The sequence below is a fragment of the Silene latifolia genome, unplaced genomic scaffold (assembly GCF_048544455.1).
Source record: "Silene latifolia isolate original U9 population unplaced genomic scaffold, ASM4854445v1 scaffold_75, whole genome shotgun sequence".
Lineage (NCBI taxonomy): Eukaryota > Viridiplantae > Streptophyta > Magnoliopsida > Caryophyllales > Caryophyllaceae > Silene > Silene latifolia.
The window spans coordinates 4,032,685-4,051,470 of record NW_027413661.1 but is presented as its reverse complement, the minus strand read 5'-3'; positions in this window follow the sequence as shown (position 1 = coordinate 4,051,470).

The window sequence follows — 18,786 nt, the reverse complement described above, 5'->3', positions numbered from 1 at the left end:
GTATCCCAAATATCCCTAGAAGCATCACTTAAACTTGGATCCATGAATTCATCTTCTTCTTCACTCTCAAGCTTCACCGTATCACCTCCACAAGAGTCGCCACTTTCTTCCCCTTTGCGACCGTTTGCCCCTTCATTGGCCTTCTCCGAGTTGGGAAAGAGCAACTCCATTTGAGCCCATGAAGGAAAAGCTCCTTCTTCACTTATCCGTCCCTTTTGAACCATGTCGTGGTATTGGGGGTAAAGAGCATAATAGTTGTCCACCTTGGTTCCATATTGACGGTAGTGCAAGTCTTGCAAGATTCCCGTGACAAAGTCGTCACGGGGGAGGATGAAGGGATTCAGATGGTTGTAAGGTTGGTAGGGAAAGGGGTAGGGAGGCACCTTTATCTTTTCACCTTGGGTTTGTTGTTCTTGTTGTTGTGGTGGAGGAGCTTGTGGGGGTGGAGCTTGCCTTTCTTGACTTTGAATGAGGTAGGAGGGTATTGGGGACAAGCGTCCTCTCCTTGGGGAAATTCGAGGTAGGTCGGCCATCGGAAGGTAGATAGGATCACTTCCTTTCGTCAACCATTTGATCCTTTTATCAATCCCCTCAAGGGTTATCCAATGGTGTTGGACAACAAGGAGGTCTTCATTAATTCTCATTCCTCCCGAGAGTGGAGTGTACTCATTGTTCTCATTGAACCTAGGATTAAAGTGCTTTGCAAGTCTTGTTATGAGTCCACCATTCACTATATGCTTCTTCCCATCATCATCTCCATTTCGAAATTTTGCCCATTTTTCTAGCAAAACTAGAGGTGCATTGAGATGATACCCGTCTATTCCTTGAATGTTTAGATAAGATTCCATGAACATGAGGTCCAATTGATTCACAATAGCCGGATCTCGGCGGGCGAAGAGGGTACCCGAAAGAAATCGGTATGTGAGCCTCAAGATCGGGTTTTGGATGTGAAAAGCAAGACACTCCTTGGTAAGAATGAAGTCCCGGCCCGTCATGGCCCTCCACAAAGGTGCGACACTATACTTTTTGGGTCTTGATGTTCGGGTAGGCGAAACATCAAGCCCGAACACATTCGCAAATTCCACAAGGGTCATTGTTCTAGAGACATTTTCCAACCTAAACTCTATGCAAATCACTTTGTTTGAAGTTGTAATCTTTAAGCAACTCAAGAATTCGAGCACAAGAGACCGATAGGTGGGTTCATACATGCGAAAGAGGGTTGAAAGACCAAAAACCTCAAATAAAGCCTCCACTTGGTGGAAAATTCCAAGCTTTCTCAAAGTATCATGACAAAGGAATTTAGTGGGAAGAATATTCTTACTTAAGAGTCGATGGAAGACCAATCGCTGCACATCATCAAGGAATTCCACATTCGAGAAATCATCGAGCCTTGTGAGGTCTACAATCTCCACATGCTCTCTTCTAATGGTGTTGAGATGTGAGGTAGAGGAACTTCCCACCATCCTTGGTCTTCTTGCACTTCTAAAGGAGGATCTTCTAGGTGCCATTCTTGAGTTCTTTTGACTTGGGTTATTTTGATTTGAAGATTTGCTAAGGTTGTTCTTTGTTGATTGAGAATTGGAAACCCTAGAAAATTGGGGACTTTAAATTTTGTGGGTGAAGAGAGTGAATTGGATATGTATGGGAGTCATAAGGAGGTGGTTTTTATAGGGTAAGTGGAAGGAGTAGTGATGTGTCATTATATGGGTGGTGGGGTGTAATTTAATTGAGAAAAGTCGGGTCGAAAATCGGGCAGGGAGACGAGCGGATTCGAAGCTAAGACGCTCGGATTCTTCTCTCACGGGACGGGCGGATTCTGGGCAATACGCTCGGATTCTGCCACAGAGTAAAATCCCAAAATTTTTCTCGCCTCAAGACGAGCGTCCCGAGCATAAGACGCTCGGATTCTTCAGGGTCAGGACGGGCGTCTTCTTGAGAAGACGGACGGATTCTTTGACAGAGAATTTTCTTGAAATGCTCAGGGGAAAAGACGAGCGTCTTTCCACTAATCCGGCCGGATTCCCTCAGACGGGCGTCTTCTTCAATGGGACGCTCGGATTCTTCATCAGTCCAGAAACTTTCAATTTCTCAACACTGCTGGACGTGCGGTTTCTCCCCTGGACGTCCGTATTCTGCCAGGACGCCCGGATTTCCAGAGAGACGCTCGGATTCTAGCTGCGAGCCTTGACTTTTTCTTCTTTCTTTCAATGCGTCCCCACACTTAGGAATTTTCTCCTTCCTTCATCCAAAAACTCATTAGTAACCCTCCCTCACTTGCGCTCATGAAAAGAATTTATGCTATTAAACAAATGCAATTAAATAATAAATACAAGTTAGAGGGTTAGTATATTTACACTTGGTGGTTTAGGGAGGACTCCACCAAACTCCCCCTTAGATGGTTCTTTCAAGGGGAAGGAGGTCCGAGGTAGGTAGCCTCGACCTCTCCAACAAATGCTCCTTCATAGTATGGCTTCAACCTTTGACCATTTACCTTGAACTTGCTTCCATCTTCGGCCTTTAGTTCGAAATCTCCATATTTCCCAACTTCGGTTATCACATAGAGACCCATCCATCTAGAGTTCAACTTTCCCGGAAAGAGTCGGTAGCGGGAATTGAATAGAAGGACTTTGTCTCCCTTGTGCAAGGCCTTTTGTCGAATTCTCTTATCATGAAGCAATTTTGTTCTTTCTTTGTAAATCTTTGCATTCTCATAGGATTGTAGTCGGAATTCCTCCAACTCTTGGATTTGGATCATCCTCTTTTGACCGCTCAATTTGAGATCAAGATTGAGTGCTCGGATTGCCCAATAAGCTTTGTACTCCAATTCGATTGGCAAATGACATGCTTTTCCATAGACAAGCTTGTAGGGGGAGGCACCAATGGGAGTCTTATAAGCCGTCCTATAAGCCCAAAGCGCATCATCAAGCTTTGTGCTCCAATCTTTCCGAGTTTTGTTCACAACTTTTTCAAGAATTTGTTTGATCTCTCTATTTGAAATTTCCACTTGACCGCTTGTTTGAGGATGATATCCCAAGCCGGTTCGATGTTGAACACCGTATTTGGTCAAAAGGGATGCAAGCTTCTTCTCATGGAAATGTGTTCCTCCATCACTAATGATAGCTCTAGGAACTCCAAATCGTGGAAAAATTATCTTCTTGAAAAGCTTGGTGACCGTTTTCGCATCATCATTTGGGGTGGCAATTGCCTCCACCCACTTTGAAACATAATCTACGGCCACAAGGATGTACTTGTTCCCATTGGATGTCACAAAGGGTCCTTGGTAGTCAATTCCCCAAACATCGAAAATCTCCACCTCTAGAATGCCCCTTTGTGGCATTTCGTTTCTCAAGATATATTTCCGTTCTTTGACAAGCATCACAATGAATGATGAATTCTCTTGTATCTTGAAACATTGTGGGCCAATAGAAACCCGATTGGAGAATTTTTGCAACGGTTCTTCTTGCTCCATGGTGCCCACCGTAGGGTGATGAATGACATCCTTCCAAGATTCCTTGGATTTCCCATTGAGGGATGCATCTCCGGTAGAGCCCATCACTACACTCCTTGTAGAGGTTTGGATCATCCCAAAAGTACCTCTTCACTTCAAATAGGAATCTCTTCCTTTGGTTGTGGTTCAAGTTAGGAGGGAGCACCTTTTCAACAATATAATTGGCATAATCGGCAAACCATGGGGTGATGTGCCTTTCAAGTTGAGTTTGAATAGCCATCAAAATATCGTCGGGGAATGAGTCATTGATCGGGGTTTCTCCATTCTCATCATGAAACCGGATCCTTGACAAATGATCCGCCACTACGTTCTCGGCTCCTTTCTTGTCTCTTATTTCCAAATCAAATTCTTGAAGAAGCAAAATCCATCTCAACAACCTTGGTTTTGCCTCCTTTTTTATCAAGAGATGCCGAAGAGCACGGTGATCCGAAAATACAATCACCTTGGATCCGAGTAAGTAGGACCGGAATTTATCCAAAGCATAAACAATGGCAAGAAGCTCCTTTTCGGTTGTGTCATAATTCACTTGAGAAGGGTCGAGGGTTCTGCTTATGTAATAGATGGCATGAAGAGCTCTCCCTACCCGTTGGCCAAGCACCGCTCCAACGGCGTAATTGCTAGCGTCACACATAATCTCGAAAGGTAACTCCCAATTTGGGGGTTGGATGATTGGTGCCGAGATCAATGCTTCTTTGATTCTATTAAAAGCTTCAACACACTCGTCAGTAAATTGGAATTGGGCATCTTTAAGCAAAAGTTGAGTGAGGGGTTTTACTATTTTAGAAAAATCTTTTATGAAACGACGGTAAAAACCCGCGTGACCGAGAAAACTTCTCACCCCTCTAACATTCACGGGAGGTGGGAGTTTCTCTATCACCTCAACTTTAGCTTTATCGACCTCGATGCCTTTTTCCGAAATCAAGTGACCCAAAACAATTCCTTCATTGACCATGAAATGACACTTTTCCCAATTTAAAACAAGACTAACATCTTCACATTTTTGCAATACAAGAGAAAGATTATGCAAGCATGAGTCAAAGTCCTTTCCATAAACACTAAAATCATCCATAAAAACTTCCATTATGGTCTCTAGATAATCGGAGAAGACGCTCATCATGCATCTTTGGAAAGTAGCGGGGGCATTACATAATCCAAAAGGCATCCTTCTATATGCAAAAGTGCCATAGGGGCATGTGAAGGTGGTCTTATGTTGGTCATCCGGGTGTATAGGGATTTGGAAGAATCCCGAATACCCGTCAAGGTAACAAAAGAATTTGTTAGAGGCTAACCTCTCAAGCATTTGGTCAATGAATGGTAAGGGGAAGTGATCTTTCCTTGTTGCGGAGTTTAATTTACGGTAGTCAATGCACATACGCCAACCGGTGATCATTCTTGTGGGTATTAATTCATTCTTTTCATTTGTCACTACCGTAGTACCTCCTTTCTTAGGTACCACTTGGACGGGGCTAACCCACAAAGAATCCGATATGGGATATATGATTCCCGCATCAAGTAATTTCATGACTTCTCCTTTGACAACTTCTTGCATGTGGGGGTTCAATCTTCTTTGGGGTTGAATGGTAGGTCTATGGTCGTCCTCTAGGTGAATCCTATGCATGCAAAAGTTGGGACTTATCCCCTTAAGGTCATCTAGACTATAACCTATAGCCTTCTCATGTTGTTTCAACACATCAAGTAATTTTCCCAATTGGTCATCATCAAGTCTATCATTAACAATCACGGGTTTGGTCTTTGATTCATCAAGGTAAGCATATTTCAAATTTGGGGGGAGGGGTTTCAAAGTAGGAGTTTGTACCTCACTTTCCTCCTTTGGAGTTTCATTGAGAATTTGCTCCATCTCCATTAAACATTCCATTCTCATGACATATTCTTCTTCACTTTCATGAACCTCATCATATTCGAATTCCATGATGGGTTCCTCTTGCTCTTGAGTTTGTAGAATATCCTCTAGGATGGATTGCTCATCCTCTATGGGTTGACATGCTTCTACTAGAATATTATGCACCAACTCGGATTGTGCATGAGTGAGTTCCTTGTTAGCTAGAGCGGCCTCAAAGAGATCCACCTCCAACTCCCAATACATGCTCTTAGCCTTACTTGCTTCTAAGGCCTCTAATGCTTGCATGGGATCCTTGAAGTAAGGGATACTCAAGTGGTCCTCTACAAAAAAATCTATGAAATCCATTCTCGCAAAATATCAAACAACTAGAAAATGATTAGAGCAAACCTTGAGGAGTTTTACTTCCCCAAGGTGAAAAAGACACAACTAAAAACAATAAAAGAAATCTTAAATCAATTAAACACCGTCCCTACAGAACGCAATTTTTGATCGAGTCCATTTCGTTTCACAAATTAAGCATATGTGGTCGTTGGTCAATGGTCGATACAAAACACAATTTATACTTCACAAACAACTCTACAATTAGTAAAGAGGCAAGTAAAGGTCGGATCCCAAGGGACGGGTATTGAAATGAGAATTCTATTGTAACTAGTAGTGTCTAAGGGGTGTCACAAATTGGGTTGATGTAGAAGGTTACTAAACTAAAATAGCAATGAAAATAAACTAGCAAGATGAATAAAATAAGGGGTGTAAACAATTGATTAAAGGCACTAGGGTGTCATGGGTTCATAGGGGATTCATGGGATATGATCATACAAACATGTTCTCAAATTATAAGCAAGCAATTATTGTTGTGATGGATTGAGTTGGGTTATATCTTACAATCCTAGGAAAGTTTGGGTCCCGGAGCTGAATCGATTAGATTGTACAACACCTACAAGTCGACTTAATCTTTCCTACTCAACACATGCATGGTCTAACAAGACTCGAGTTGGGTTATGTCTTACAAGTCAAGTTGAAGGGATAGAAGATGATAGTAAATGCAAGGATTCATAGGCTTAGCATTTCATCAAATATAACATGTGCATGTATTAAGATCAAAACAAGCAAGCAAATAAGATATGAAAGCATATTAATTTAAGCATGAATCATTCCCCATGTTGGTTTCCCCCAATCACCCATTAAACCCTAGCTAAGAGACTACTCACTCATTATCATATTGATCATGCTAGAAAGGTTGTCAATCATACTAACATAATGAAACATGATGAATAAATGAAAGTAATTAGCAATAATTAAAAAGGGATTAAGAGATTATACCTACTAATGATTCCAATAATAAAGCAAGAATAATAGAAGTACTTGAATCCTAGATTGAGAGGTTGTCAATCTCCCAATAATAACCCAAATAATCTTCAATTACCCAAAATAAAGTAAGAACAAGAGAGAGATTAAAGAACTAAAACTTGGATTAAAACTTTGATTAATACTTGATTACAATATTGAAGAGAGATTTGATTGATATTAACTACACTAATTATTGATAAGAAGAACATGCTCCTCTAATTAGACTAATGGGGTATTTATAGTGAAAATTAGGGAGGATGCATTAGGGTTAACTAAGGGCTAAACTAGTAATTACACTTTTTAAGTTGAGCAAGGAGACTCTGGTATTCTCCGAGAGAAGGGCTTCTCTTATCGTGGCTTGAAGAATGAAAACGTCTTTGTCTTGAAATCCGTGTGGATGGGAGTCGGGACGGCCGGATCTGGGCTGGAGAATCCGAGCGGATCCTTGGGCAAGACGCTCGGATTGGCGAGGGGGAATCCGAGCGGATTCCTTTGAGGGACGCTCGGATTGGGCTTGGGCGGACGGACGGATTGTGTACAATCCGTTCGGATTGTTTGTCAGCATCTTTTCTTCTTCTTTTCTTCCCTTTTCTTCATGAATTCCTTGAGGATTTCCTTGGGGACTCAAGGATCCTTTTCTCAACAATGCTCTTTTACTATGCTATGTACAAAGGCCTTCTAGTCTTGTCTCTCCTTGATGCTTGGTCATTGAATATGATCAATTTAGCCTTGTTTTGCCATGAAAATGCAAGATTCTTACTCCTTTCCTACCAAGGGATCAAAATCTCAAAGAATATGCAAAACAAAGAACTAAAGATAAGAAATGACCCAAATAGGCACTAAAAAGCATGAAAACAATGGTAATTCGGGGGCTAAATATGCGCCAATTATGGTCACATCAACGAGCGCTTGGTGAGTTTGCTATCTTGTTAAGCTTTTGTTGGTTTTTTATTTTAAACCGGAATAGGTGTTCTGATTTTGTCTGTTTCCCAATTTCAGGAGATTGCTACCATGAGGACTTTCTCAGGCTTCTTAAATTTCATGGGCTTTTATGACGTTCGCCGGGCCGGTTCGAGGGCGTTGATAGATAGGTCAGCTATGGGGCCGCTGGTTGCTGCCTGGCGTGAGATTTATGGGGCTTCGATTAGATCGAACTTGTGTTTAATTCGTGCTATGTTGGATCGTTATTGGGACACGATGTCGTCGTTCCACATAGAGTTTGGGGAGGTCGGTATCACTTTGGAGGACTTTGTCATGATATCGGGCCTTCCTTGTGGTGAGACGCCTAATCAATTCCCAGAGACACCGGAGAGAGTGTCTTCTGCCGTGATCACGGGCTTGATCCGTAATGTTTTACCTGCACCGACCGACATCACTCCTTTCCTGATAGCGAACTCCTATGTGAGGGACCACTTCAGATAGAGGGTGACGGGCTTTATTCCGGCGCCGTTGGCGAGTCCGGAGGCCGAGGCTAGAGCTCTTGCGCAGGAGGCGCGGTTGTGGTTGTGGTACTTCTTGGGTACCACATACTTTGATGACAAGAGTGAGCGCTTGTCAACCAAGGTACTTCCTTTGATGGCTGACCTAGACGCCTTAGGTCAGTACGACTTGGTGACGTCGGCGCGTTTTACCCGTTACTTGCACGCCGCCGTTCATCCAGAGACAATGGAGGACGGTGGTTCTCCCGCTTTGGTTGGTCCCGGCCTCATCTTGGAGGTACGAGCGTTTTTGTGGTTTTTGATTTTGATTGATTGATTTTGATTGATTAATTTTTTTTAGTTTTAGCAACTTTTGAAAAATTGGCTGATTTGTGGTTGCTGTGTTTTGTGTTACAGGCTTGGTTGTTTGCTTACTTTGTCCCCTGTACCCGAAGACGAGGGTGACGTGCCTTCGGTTTACCCAGCTGTGAGGGGTTCGACGGTGGCTTTGAAGAAGTCCACCAAGTCGACTTACGAGGACTGCTGACGCCGGGTGAACGCCCTCCGGGTTGGTGATGTAACTCATTGTTTCTTATCGCTTTTGTTTTGTAAAAAAGGATAGAGATAGGATGGCTAGGTAGCTTAGAAAGCCCCCAGTTAGTTGATTAGCATTGCTATGAGTTTAGTTTCTCGGGTGGCCTTGGGAGCACTACACGGGTGCGCTGGTCTCTTTCAGGAAGCGTCTGCGACCCCGCAAATGCCAGCGTTTGTACCTTGAGACGGCGATCGAGCCGGTTTGGTACCTTGGCGAGCGTTTAGCTCGTCACTGCTTCAGTAAGACCTTCGTGGTGCCGGTCGATCCGCCTACTGTGTTGTTCCAGGAGTCGACACCTTATAAGGTTGAGGAGCACCTTCATAGCCGTGGATGTGAGGAGTTGCTGTTACGGGAGGCTGACTACGATGCCTTTCGTTTGTCAAGGCTTTCTTGGTACTCGATCGAAGTATGTTTTCCTCTGTTCTTTGTTTTATCGCCTCTTTTGCTTTTTGGTGGAAGGGTTAGTTACCTTCGACACGGTTTCCCGTTGTAGGGTGTTGACGAGCTCATGAGGACCCAGCCCCCAACTTTCACAGCACAGACCACTTTTTAGGGTCCGGGTGGTGAGGAGCTACAGCTGCGTCTGCCAGAGCCTGCGGTTCCCAAGGTGACCGACGTTGGTATGGAGTGGAGGTTGACGGTTTTGAGGGTGAGTTTCTAGTTTGAATCCTCCTTGTTTGTGTTTTGCCTTGCGTTATTGTTTTGTTGAAAGGTTTTTTTTTTTTTGTAGGTATCGACCGTTAGTTATTAGGCTCTATTGCAGATGGCTAACCGGTGGATAGCACTTGCAGGTGACCTGGCTGCGAGGGAGTCTCGGCTTGCGCGGGTGTTTTTTGTTGGTTTTTTGTGTGTTTTTGTGTTGCATTTCACGTTTAGATCTTAACGACTTGTATTGCATTTTGCAGGGTACTGCGGATCCAACGGAGCTTGGTCGGGTACGTGCTGAGCTGGATGCAGCAAGGTTGACGATCCAGGCACAGGAGTTGGGGCTTATCAGTCGGGACCAGGAGCTGAAGCGTCGTGATGACGGGTTGCAGAGCCGAGATATAACACCCCCTCATACCAAGGTGCCTTTCCAGGACCACCCTACCATGAATGTGTGTTACCATCTCGGTTGCCCGAGGTTAGTACATATCAAGAGCGTCTAAACTGAGCACATTTATTAAGGTACCGTAAAGTATAAAAGTTTACATCAACCAAATCCCAAACTGTTACAATAAAGTAAACCAAATGTCTGATAACTAAGAAATCAAAACTAAGACACGGACGGTGATACTACGACTGGTGATGACGAATCTCCCATGACTGCCCCAAGCTCACCAATATCAATACCTGTCAAGTCTGCTCACCCTCCCCGAACTGATCACAGCAGATTCCACAAACAACAACGGGGTCAGTATTACTTAATCACTAAAAGACAAACAAACACGGTAAGCAACTGATCATCCTCCAATCCCAGTCTCCCGATCTCAGACAGTAACCGATTACACACCGGAGTGTGTAGCCCTGCCAGATTACCCAACGCAACAGGTAATCCACGCCGCCAGTGGGTGACCGCAGCCGATCCCACCTAGTCCAGCTCATCAACGAGCGACTAACAATCCCTGTCCCTTAATGTGCACATCCCCTCCCATGGCGGGTTCCACGGAGGGCAAACTAGGGTGTGAAGCTACTCCCGCAAGTGACTCTACCACAATCACAAACACACAGTATCACAACTGTCACCACATCTCCACATCAACACCGCCACAAAAACACTCATACTCCGATGATCAGCGGATAACAAATAACACAAAACAATCATGTCTTAAACAACGAACAATAAACTGAGTAGGGAAAACCCTACCTTAGCAATCAACAGTAGAACGAAACTCGAACAATCAGAAAGGCTCCTCTACGTAGTCTTCTCCTATACAATAATCACATAACACAATTACACATTACACAATCCCCCATATCTCCCAATTTCATAAATACAATAACCCCAAAAGAATACAAATGACATAGAAATGAAACTTACCAACAGTAGAATAAGAGATTATACGCAAGGACCACAACGAATGCACACACAACGAGATTAGAGGATGATTAGGGAGTGATTAGGATAATCGTAAAATGATGAGGGTCGAAATGATGTTTTAGAAACTGACGCGAAATATAAAATAACCCTAAACATTCCCTAATCAAACCGGTAAAATAACCCTTCGCCAGACCGGATACTCGGTCGAGTAAAGTGTATACTCGGCCGAGTATCCTCTACTCGGTCGAGTATTCACTATACTCGGCCAAGTATTCCTCGGCAGAACCAAAACAGACAATACCCACAACACTACTCGGCCGAGTCGGCTCTACTCGGTCGAGTAGTCACTTAAGAAAATACGTAGTATTACAGTCTTCCTCCCTTAAAAAGAACTTCGTCCCGAAGTTCACACTCCACCCTAAAACAAGACACTACACAACGCGAAAATACTACATAAATAAACATTATCCACGCCAAAGAACCACACAAGACACCACAAGAATCACTAACCCGACTCAGAATAAGACAAAATACAACCGCGACCATCTCCTACCCCCTAAAAAGACAGCGGTTACATCCCCGTAACCAAACATACCTGATCAAAAAGGTTAGGAAAACGTTCTCGCATAGCTTCCTCGGGTTCCCATGTGGCTTCCTCCACATTGTGATTAGACCAAAGGACCTTGAGTAAGACCGTCTCACCATTCCTTGTCTTACGAACCTTGCGATCAAGAATCTCTTTAGGAATCTCGGCGTAGGACAAGGATTCATCAAGCTCGATGTTCTCCATCTCAAGGATATGCGATAGATCACTCACATACTTCCGAAGCTGAGAAACATGGAAAACATTGTGAACTCTATCCAAAGATGGTGGCAAAGCTAATCTGTAGGCTACCTCGCCTATACGGTCCAAAATCTCATAAGGACCTATAAACTTTTGACTCAGCTTACCCCTTTTCCCAAACCTCATCACACCTCTCATAGGTGACACTTTCAAAAAGACCTTTTCACCTACTGCGAACTCAATGTCCCTGCGATGTAAATCGGCATAGCTCTTCTAATGATCTTGAGCTGCTCTCATCTTTTACCGAATTAACTGGACTTGCTGGACCATATCCTGCACTAGCCGAGGTCCCAAGACCACAGCCTCAGAACTATCATCCTAACAAACTGGACTTCGGCACTTCCGGCCATACAAAGCCTCAAAAGGTGCCATCCCGATACTCGTATGATAACTGTTGTTGTATGAAAACTCGATCAGATCAAGCTTGTCTTCCCAGCTGCCCCCAAACTCCATGAAACAAGCCCTTAACATGTCCTCTAAGGTCTTGATGGTTCATTCTGTCTGACCAACGGTTTCCGGATGAAAGGCTGTACTCATCTTCAAAGTTGTATCCATCAACTCCTGCAGTTCTTGCCAAAACTTGGATATGAAACTCGCATCACGATCAGAAACGATGTCCTTGGGTATACCATGTAACCGAACCACATGCCTTCTGTAACCAAGTGCTAGCTGCATCTTAGACCAAGTATCTTTCATAGGAACAAAGTGATCTGACTTAGTTAACCGATCAACAATCACCCAGATCATGTTGTTACCCTGCTGTGACCTAGGCAACCCCACAATGAAGTCCATAGAGATTGACTCCCACTTCCACTCAGGTACTTCCAAAGACTGTATCTTACCTTGTGGTCTCCTTTATGTTCGAAAACTATATCCCATAATACTCAACATATTCTTATATGTTCCATTTAATTTAGTCATAAAATTAATTAGATCTTATGCATGCAAACATAAGTAAATATAGAGAAGAAATCATCATTCTTACATTGGATATTTCGGATTATTGGGCACAAGTGAGTTCTCCTATTCACTTGTTCTTGAGCTCTCCTAATATGGATGAACAAAGGATTCAAGTATAGAATCCCTCCCAAGGAATAATACACAAGATAACCTCTTAATAAAATTAATATTATTGATACTAGAACAATATTAATTTTAAATAAAATTGACCCAAAATATTGTTTTGGTCTCTTAATTTTCGGTTTAAGAGAAGGGAGAAGAAGAAGTAATTTATCTCTCTAAAACTCTATATTTTTAGATGATATTAGAATGAATAATACACTACTATGCATATAGTGTATATTGGACAAATTATAGAGAAAAACCCTTGGCTTTTCTCTATGACAAAACCGGGTAGGGTGGGGTGGTGTTGGCCAATGCATGATCAAGTTGCTCTTCACAAAAACAACTAGGTTTGCATGGCTAGTAATTAGGTAAAATGATTATGTTTTCCACTTAATTAATCAACACAATATTTATCCAAATACACCCTCTATTTCGGTCCATTTAAGATAAAATGGATTCCATTTTATCTTTGTCTATTTGTCAATTTGTCACATGTCACGAGTCATGTTAAATTGTTATGCATTTTTAACATATTAAAAATCAACGCATTAATAAAAATACGTCATGTACAAAATCGAATTAGTAATTCATAATTACTTGTACCAAAATAATTCACCAGTTATAAATCAAAACTTCTTGTATTTATAATAAATTATTCATTCAAATGCAATTGTTTCCTTAAACAATAATTTCATCTAAGTAATAAAACAATTCGATCACTTAGACCGTATCTCATTTAATCAAATTATAATGAGATACGTAAATATTACTTCCAAAATCGTCCGTCAATTTTAAGTAATTTAATTAACCCGTATCGTCATACGATCAATTAAATAATCAATTAAGAGTGTTACCCTTTAGGTATGACCTAAGGGGATCAACTGATCACCACCGTTGCACGACAGTAATGTCAAACTCTAGTCAGCCAATCATTACCGATATGTGTGGACCAGTTGACAGTAAAATATTACTTCCCAATTGTATTCTTAAAATGAGACTTAAACATGTGATCATCATGATCAACAGTTGTGATCGCATTATTGTCGGAGGACACATATTCCAACAATCTCCCACTTGTCCTCGACAAGTGTGCGTCACCAATTCCCTTGTCCTATTACTATCTCCCACTCAATGCAAGGTGTCTTTCAGGTCGTACTTACAAGTGATCATATCGAGAGTGGTTTCCTCGTTCTGGAGAATAACTGATTGACCGGATTTATCTACCATAGATATCTTCCGAGCGTGGCCACGCATTTCCAGTTCATTACTCCTCAAGTGGCCCTGAGATATTGTTATAACCCTGACTAGGGGTGGACAATTCCTATCGCACTTATTCCCTTTGACTAGCCACAGCCATCATAACCCAAAATATGCCCATTTGACCCCATTTACGAATGTCGTAGTAACACAAATCAAAGTTAATCTGAAACTGTGCCATCTTAGGCGAACAGTCTTTAGTCAAAAGAATCGACTCATTAGAATACTATAGTAGCTCTCGCCACGACCAGGCTATATAAATTTGCCAGAACTCTATAAGCGGTCATTAGGCCCGACAAAGTGTTCCTAACAGTCTGCCTATGTGATCGACTAGTCATCCCGCATGACTCCATGGCACTTGAACTTGTCATCAATCGCATCACACTCTAGTCACTTCGAGACGTCACCTCATGTAAGTAACTATGGGCGAATACAATGCTAATCCGTGTTCACTTTAACGGGGTTCAATTGTCTCTACAACCCGTTTGGATGTAACAAAGTATAAGATGAGTTAATAATAACTCAAACGACAAATGTCGACATCACATCTTGGTAGTCAATACCATATTACAACCTTGTGATGTATATCGTAAGTGTGTAAACACTAGTCGATTGCAATAGAAGTTTAACATACCATGTGTCTATGTGTTCATACTTCTTGTATTGCATTTTCCTTTATATTCATGTTATCTCTTATAGCATGAACCTTACCAAGTACACATATAGGTTCCCAACCTTGGTTTGGGTTCTTTATCTTGAAAGAACTTTCTTGTTGTTTATCACATAACCAACGAATTTGTGGTGGATGATATAACTTGCACTGGTCAAGTGTTCTCCCAACTCGCATTGCACTAGGTATACGATTTTGTAGGGTCTTGCAACAATTGTCAAGATGATTAGCCTAGTACTTCTCATAAGTCCTAGTATATTAGAAAATATTAGTTTTGAGTAACTTCTTACTTTAACTAAGTATCTTTCCAAACTTCTTATTTCTCCATTTACCTTGAATAGCTTAGGATTTTCATAAATCCTTACGTGTGATCGAACATCAATATGTGCAACAAAAATGTGATCAACCATTCTTAGGTTCAATGAACGAGTGTTCTGTCACATAACAGAGTGTTCTGTCCATCACTGGAATCGCTCATTAGTTCTCCTCGAGAATTCATGACGATTCTTCTATGGCTTGCCAATGATTCATCATGCTCTTATGCATTTGATTCATAATTGGACATGTGCATGATTATTCTAATGGCGAAAACATTAGTAATTAATAATCATGTGATCAACCATTCTTAGGTTCAATGAACGAACATGACTGCTAATGGCAATTCCATTTTCATTGACATGAATAACCTACGTTTCTCGTTGATTCGGTGTGTATATCTCAATACCTATCCAACATCTCATGATGTGATTGGATTCATCATAGTCCATTTTCATCCAGAATTGAAAACTCAAATACTTCTTTGTGAAAGATAGTATTAGCTCGTCATTCTCAATGAGTAATGAGTTATAAATTTTTACAAGATGATTGCTCCCACTAAATTCCATGTCTTCACAATATAATTTCCAACTCCCACTTAATTCCACATGTTTCGTAATTGATTACTCAATCGAAAAATTTCAAGAATTGAAATATATGTTGCTTTGCCAAGTTATTAAGATAAAACCATATATGTTCCCAGCATATCCTTTCAAAATACCTATTTTGAAATGGTTTCAGTCTTAAACTTATGGAAAGAGATTTTAATCTCTAACTCATTCATTTTATAATGATGCGTAGCAATGTCATTATTTAAATATGAATTTCATTTAATATACGTCCTTCTCAAAATACCCTTTTCTGGAAGGAGATTTAACCATTTCATTTTCATAATGAGGTTAAGTAATGATACTAGCGTGGTTAACAATTAATTTAGCTTCTGTAGATATCGGCATATCTTTCTTTGCAACTTTTAGTCATAAATCTCATTTATTTTCTAGGATGCAACTTTGATTCATTTAGGCTCTTAAGTAATTATCAATATTGAAACTATTGGTCAAAAGTTGCTCATAAACTAGCCAAATCTCTTGTTAAGACTTTACATTAGTCATTCTTCTTCCAAAACTTTCTTTTGGTCTCCTCGTTTAGTTATCTTGAGAACATATTCTTTTGATTACTTCACTTGGTCTCTTTTGTCATGTATATTTCATCTATTCAAGACCATAAATCTCATCTATTCGTGTATACTATCTGTATAGGTATACAAATCATTCTTTCTTGTGTAGATCTCATTTACACAAGTATACAAATTTGCTTTGTGTTCTTTGTGTCTTCATTTTTCTCCCACTCTATCTTTAGAATAAATACACTAGAGATTCAAAGATAGCTTATGAGACACAAATGATGATTTTGAAGTATAAGGAGGACTATCTCATAGGTTGACAAATAGTTTTAGATTTGATAAGTGTACTTGGTGCTTGACATTCCTTTAAGAGAGTTCATCAACTCAATCATCACTTTTTATAATTGATCATACACAAGCCTTAAGCTTGTGGACATATAATGAATCCCATCATTATAGTTGTCTATTAGATCACTTTAAGTCGATGATCATATGTTTCTATGTACAAGCATATATAGACGAATTTAGAACAAGAAAAAATACGATAAAACGGGTGACTTGGGTTGCAAACCAAGCCACCATAATCCAAAATACAACAATTGTTTAGAAAGGATCAAACATTTCCATGTCGAACACGGAAATTAAAAAGTTCTAAAAATCCGAAACATAAATTAAAATAAGACAATAAAAAGCCAAGCTTTATGGAAGCTACTCCTAGCTTCTTGATGGTTTCTCAAGCTTGCTTTTCCTTTCCCTTGTCCTTGCTTGGTGAAGGCCCTATTTAAATAAAAAGGGGATACATTATCACAACTTTGTATCACAATACCATAGTTGAATTTGAAACATAAAAGAAAGGATAGTCATTTACCTACTGGTGTGATCTTTCCAGCTTTGATGTCACCAAGATACTTGGAACAATTCCTCTTCCAATGTCCAACACTATTACAATAATGGCATTTGTCAAGAGGACCCTTCTTGGTCTTGGAAGTACTAGCTTCAAAAGTCTTAGCCTTGGTGAAAGTGGGAGCTTGCTTCTTACCTTTCTTCCCATTCTTTTTGAACTTCCCCTTGCTCTTGGTGCTTATGTTAAGCACATCTTTAGGTGGGTTAACATTTAACCCCATGTCTCTTTGGGCTTGCACAAGTAACTTGTGCAACTCTTCAAGAGACACGTCCTTGTTTTGCATGTTAAAATTCACCCGGAATTGAACATATGCCTTGACTTTGGATAAGGAGTGTAGAATCTTATCTACAATGAGCTCTTTGGGGATTTTAACTTTTTGAATCTTCAAAGTCTCGACTAGCTCCATCAATTTGAGCACGTGAGGGCTAACCTTTTGGCCCTCCTTAAAGTCGAGATCAAAGAATGCCGCGGCCGCCTCATATTGGACGATCCTCGGAGTTTGTGAAAACATTGTCACAAGCTTGGAATAGATTTCATTAGCGGTGCCCATTTTAAAGGCTCTCCTTTGGAGATCCGCCTCCATCGCAAAAATCAACATTTTTTTCATTGCGGCGGACTCCTTGTGGTAAGCCTCATATGCTTCCCTAGTGGCGGCACTCGACCTAGCATTAGGTTCGGGTGGAGAGGCCTCGGTGAGGTAACGAAGCTTGTCGTCACCTTGGGCAGCTAATTTGAGTTGGGCATCCCAATCGGAGAAATTTGACCCATTCTTTTCAAGTTTACAACGATCCATGAAGGATCGGAGCCATGAAGTATTAGTGAGAGGTGTGGCGTTGGTGTTTGGAGTGTCCATTTGTTATGAGAAATACATGCGATCTACAAAACGAAAATTTAAGGAATAAAACATATGTCGTTTTCAAAATAATAAAACTCGTAAAAATTAATTTAAACAAGTTTTATTGCATTTATCTAGTGACCTCTACCCAACTTTGATAAATGATTCCAAGACCCAAATTCATATTAACTTAGGCATCGGTAAAGCCGAAAACAACTCTTATCAATATAACTCGGTGGATTAACCTTTTAATCGATTCTACTTTTAGAACTCTTGGTCGATAAATTTACTTTAAAATTTATCTTTAGCCCGAAACACATCCGGCAACCGTCGAGAATATTTTCGTTGAGTTCAACCCAAATTTCGAATAAATGTGTCCATGATCCAAATTTACATCAACTTGGGCATCGGTAAAGCCGAAAACAACCCTCATCTTTATAAATTCGGTGGGTAGACATTTATCACCCACTTCCACTACGTAACAAGGTTTGTACCTCGGTAAAGCCGAGTGCACTCCCTCACGAAATAGGTTTTCATGGTTTCTACTCTTTAGTAAGGCTATGTCTCAATTGTTTATTTTAGCGAGAGGTCATGTCAATTTATTATCTATCACGTTTTAAGTGAACTAAAGCGGTGAACTACGATAATTATAATTGACACGGTCGATAAACTCGATTAAAATGATGATGCATGTTTTAGTTATGGCGATTTAGCGATGCATGCAACATATAAATAAAATGCAAAGCATAAATTAAATCCTAGTATGGCCTTCCTAAAATAGAAAATCTAATTAACTATTACATATTCGGAAACCAACTCCATTGGTCCCTTGAACTTCGGTTTTGGCATGCATCTCGAGGTAACACCGTCTTTAAAGGTTCGCCTTCTTAAGTGGCATCGTCTTCAAGGATCTCCGGAATAAATAAATTACATAATAAATTACATAATTTTCTATTATACATTTGTAATTAAAATAAAAATAAATCTATTAAATTACAAAACGGTGATACGAGATCACAATAAA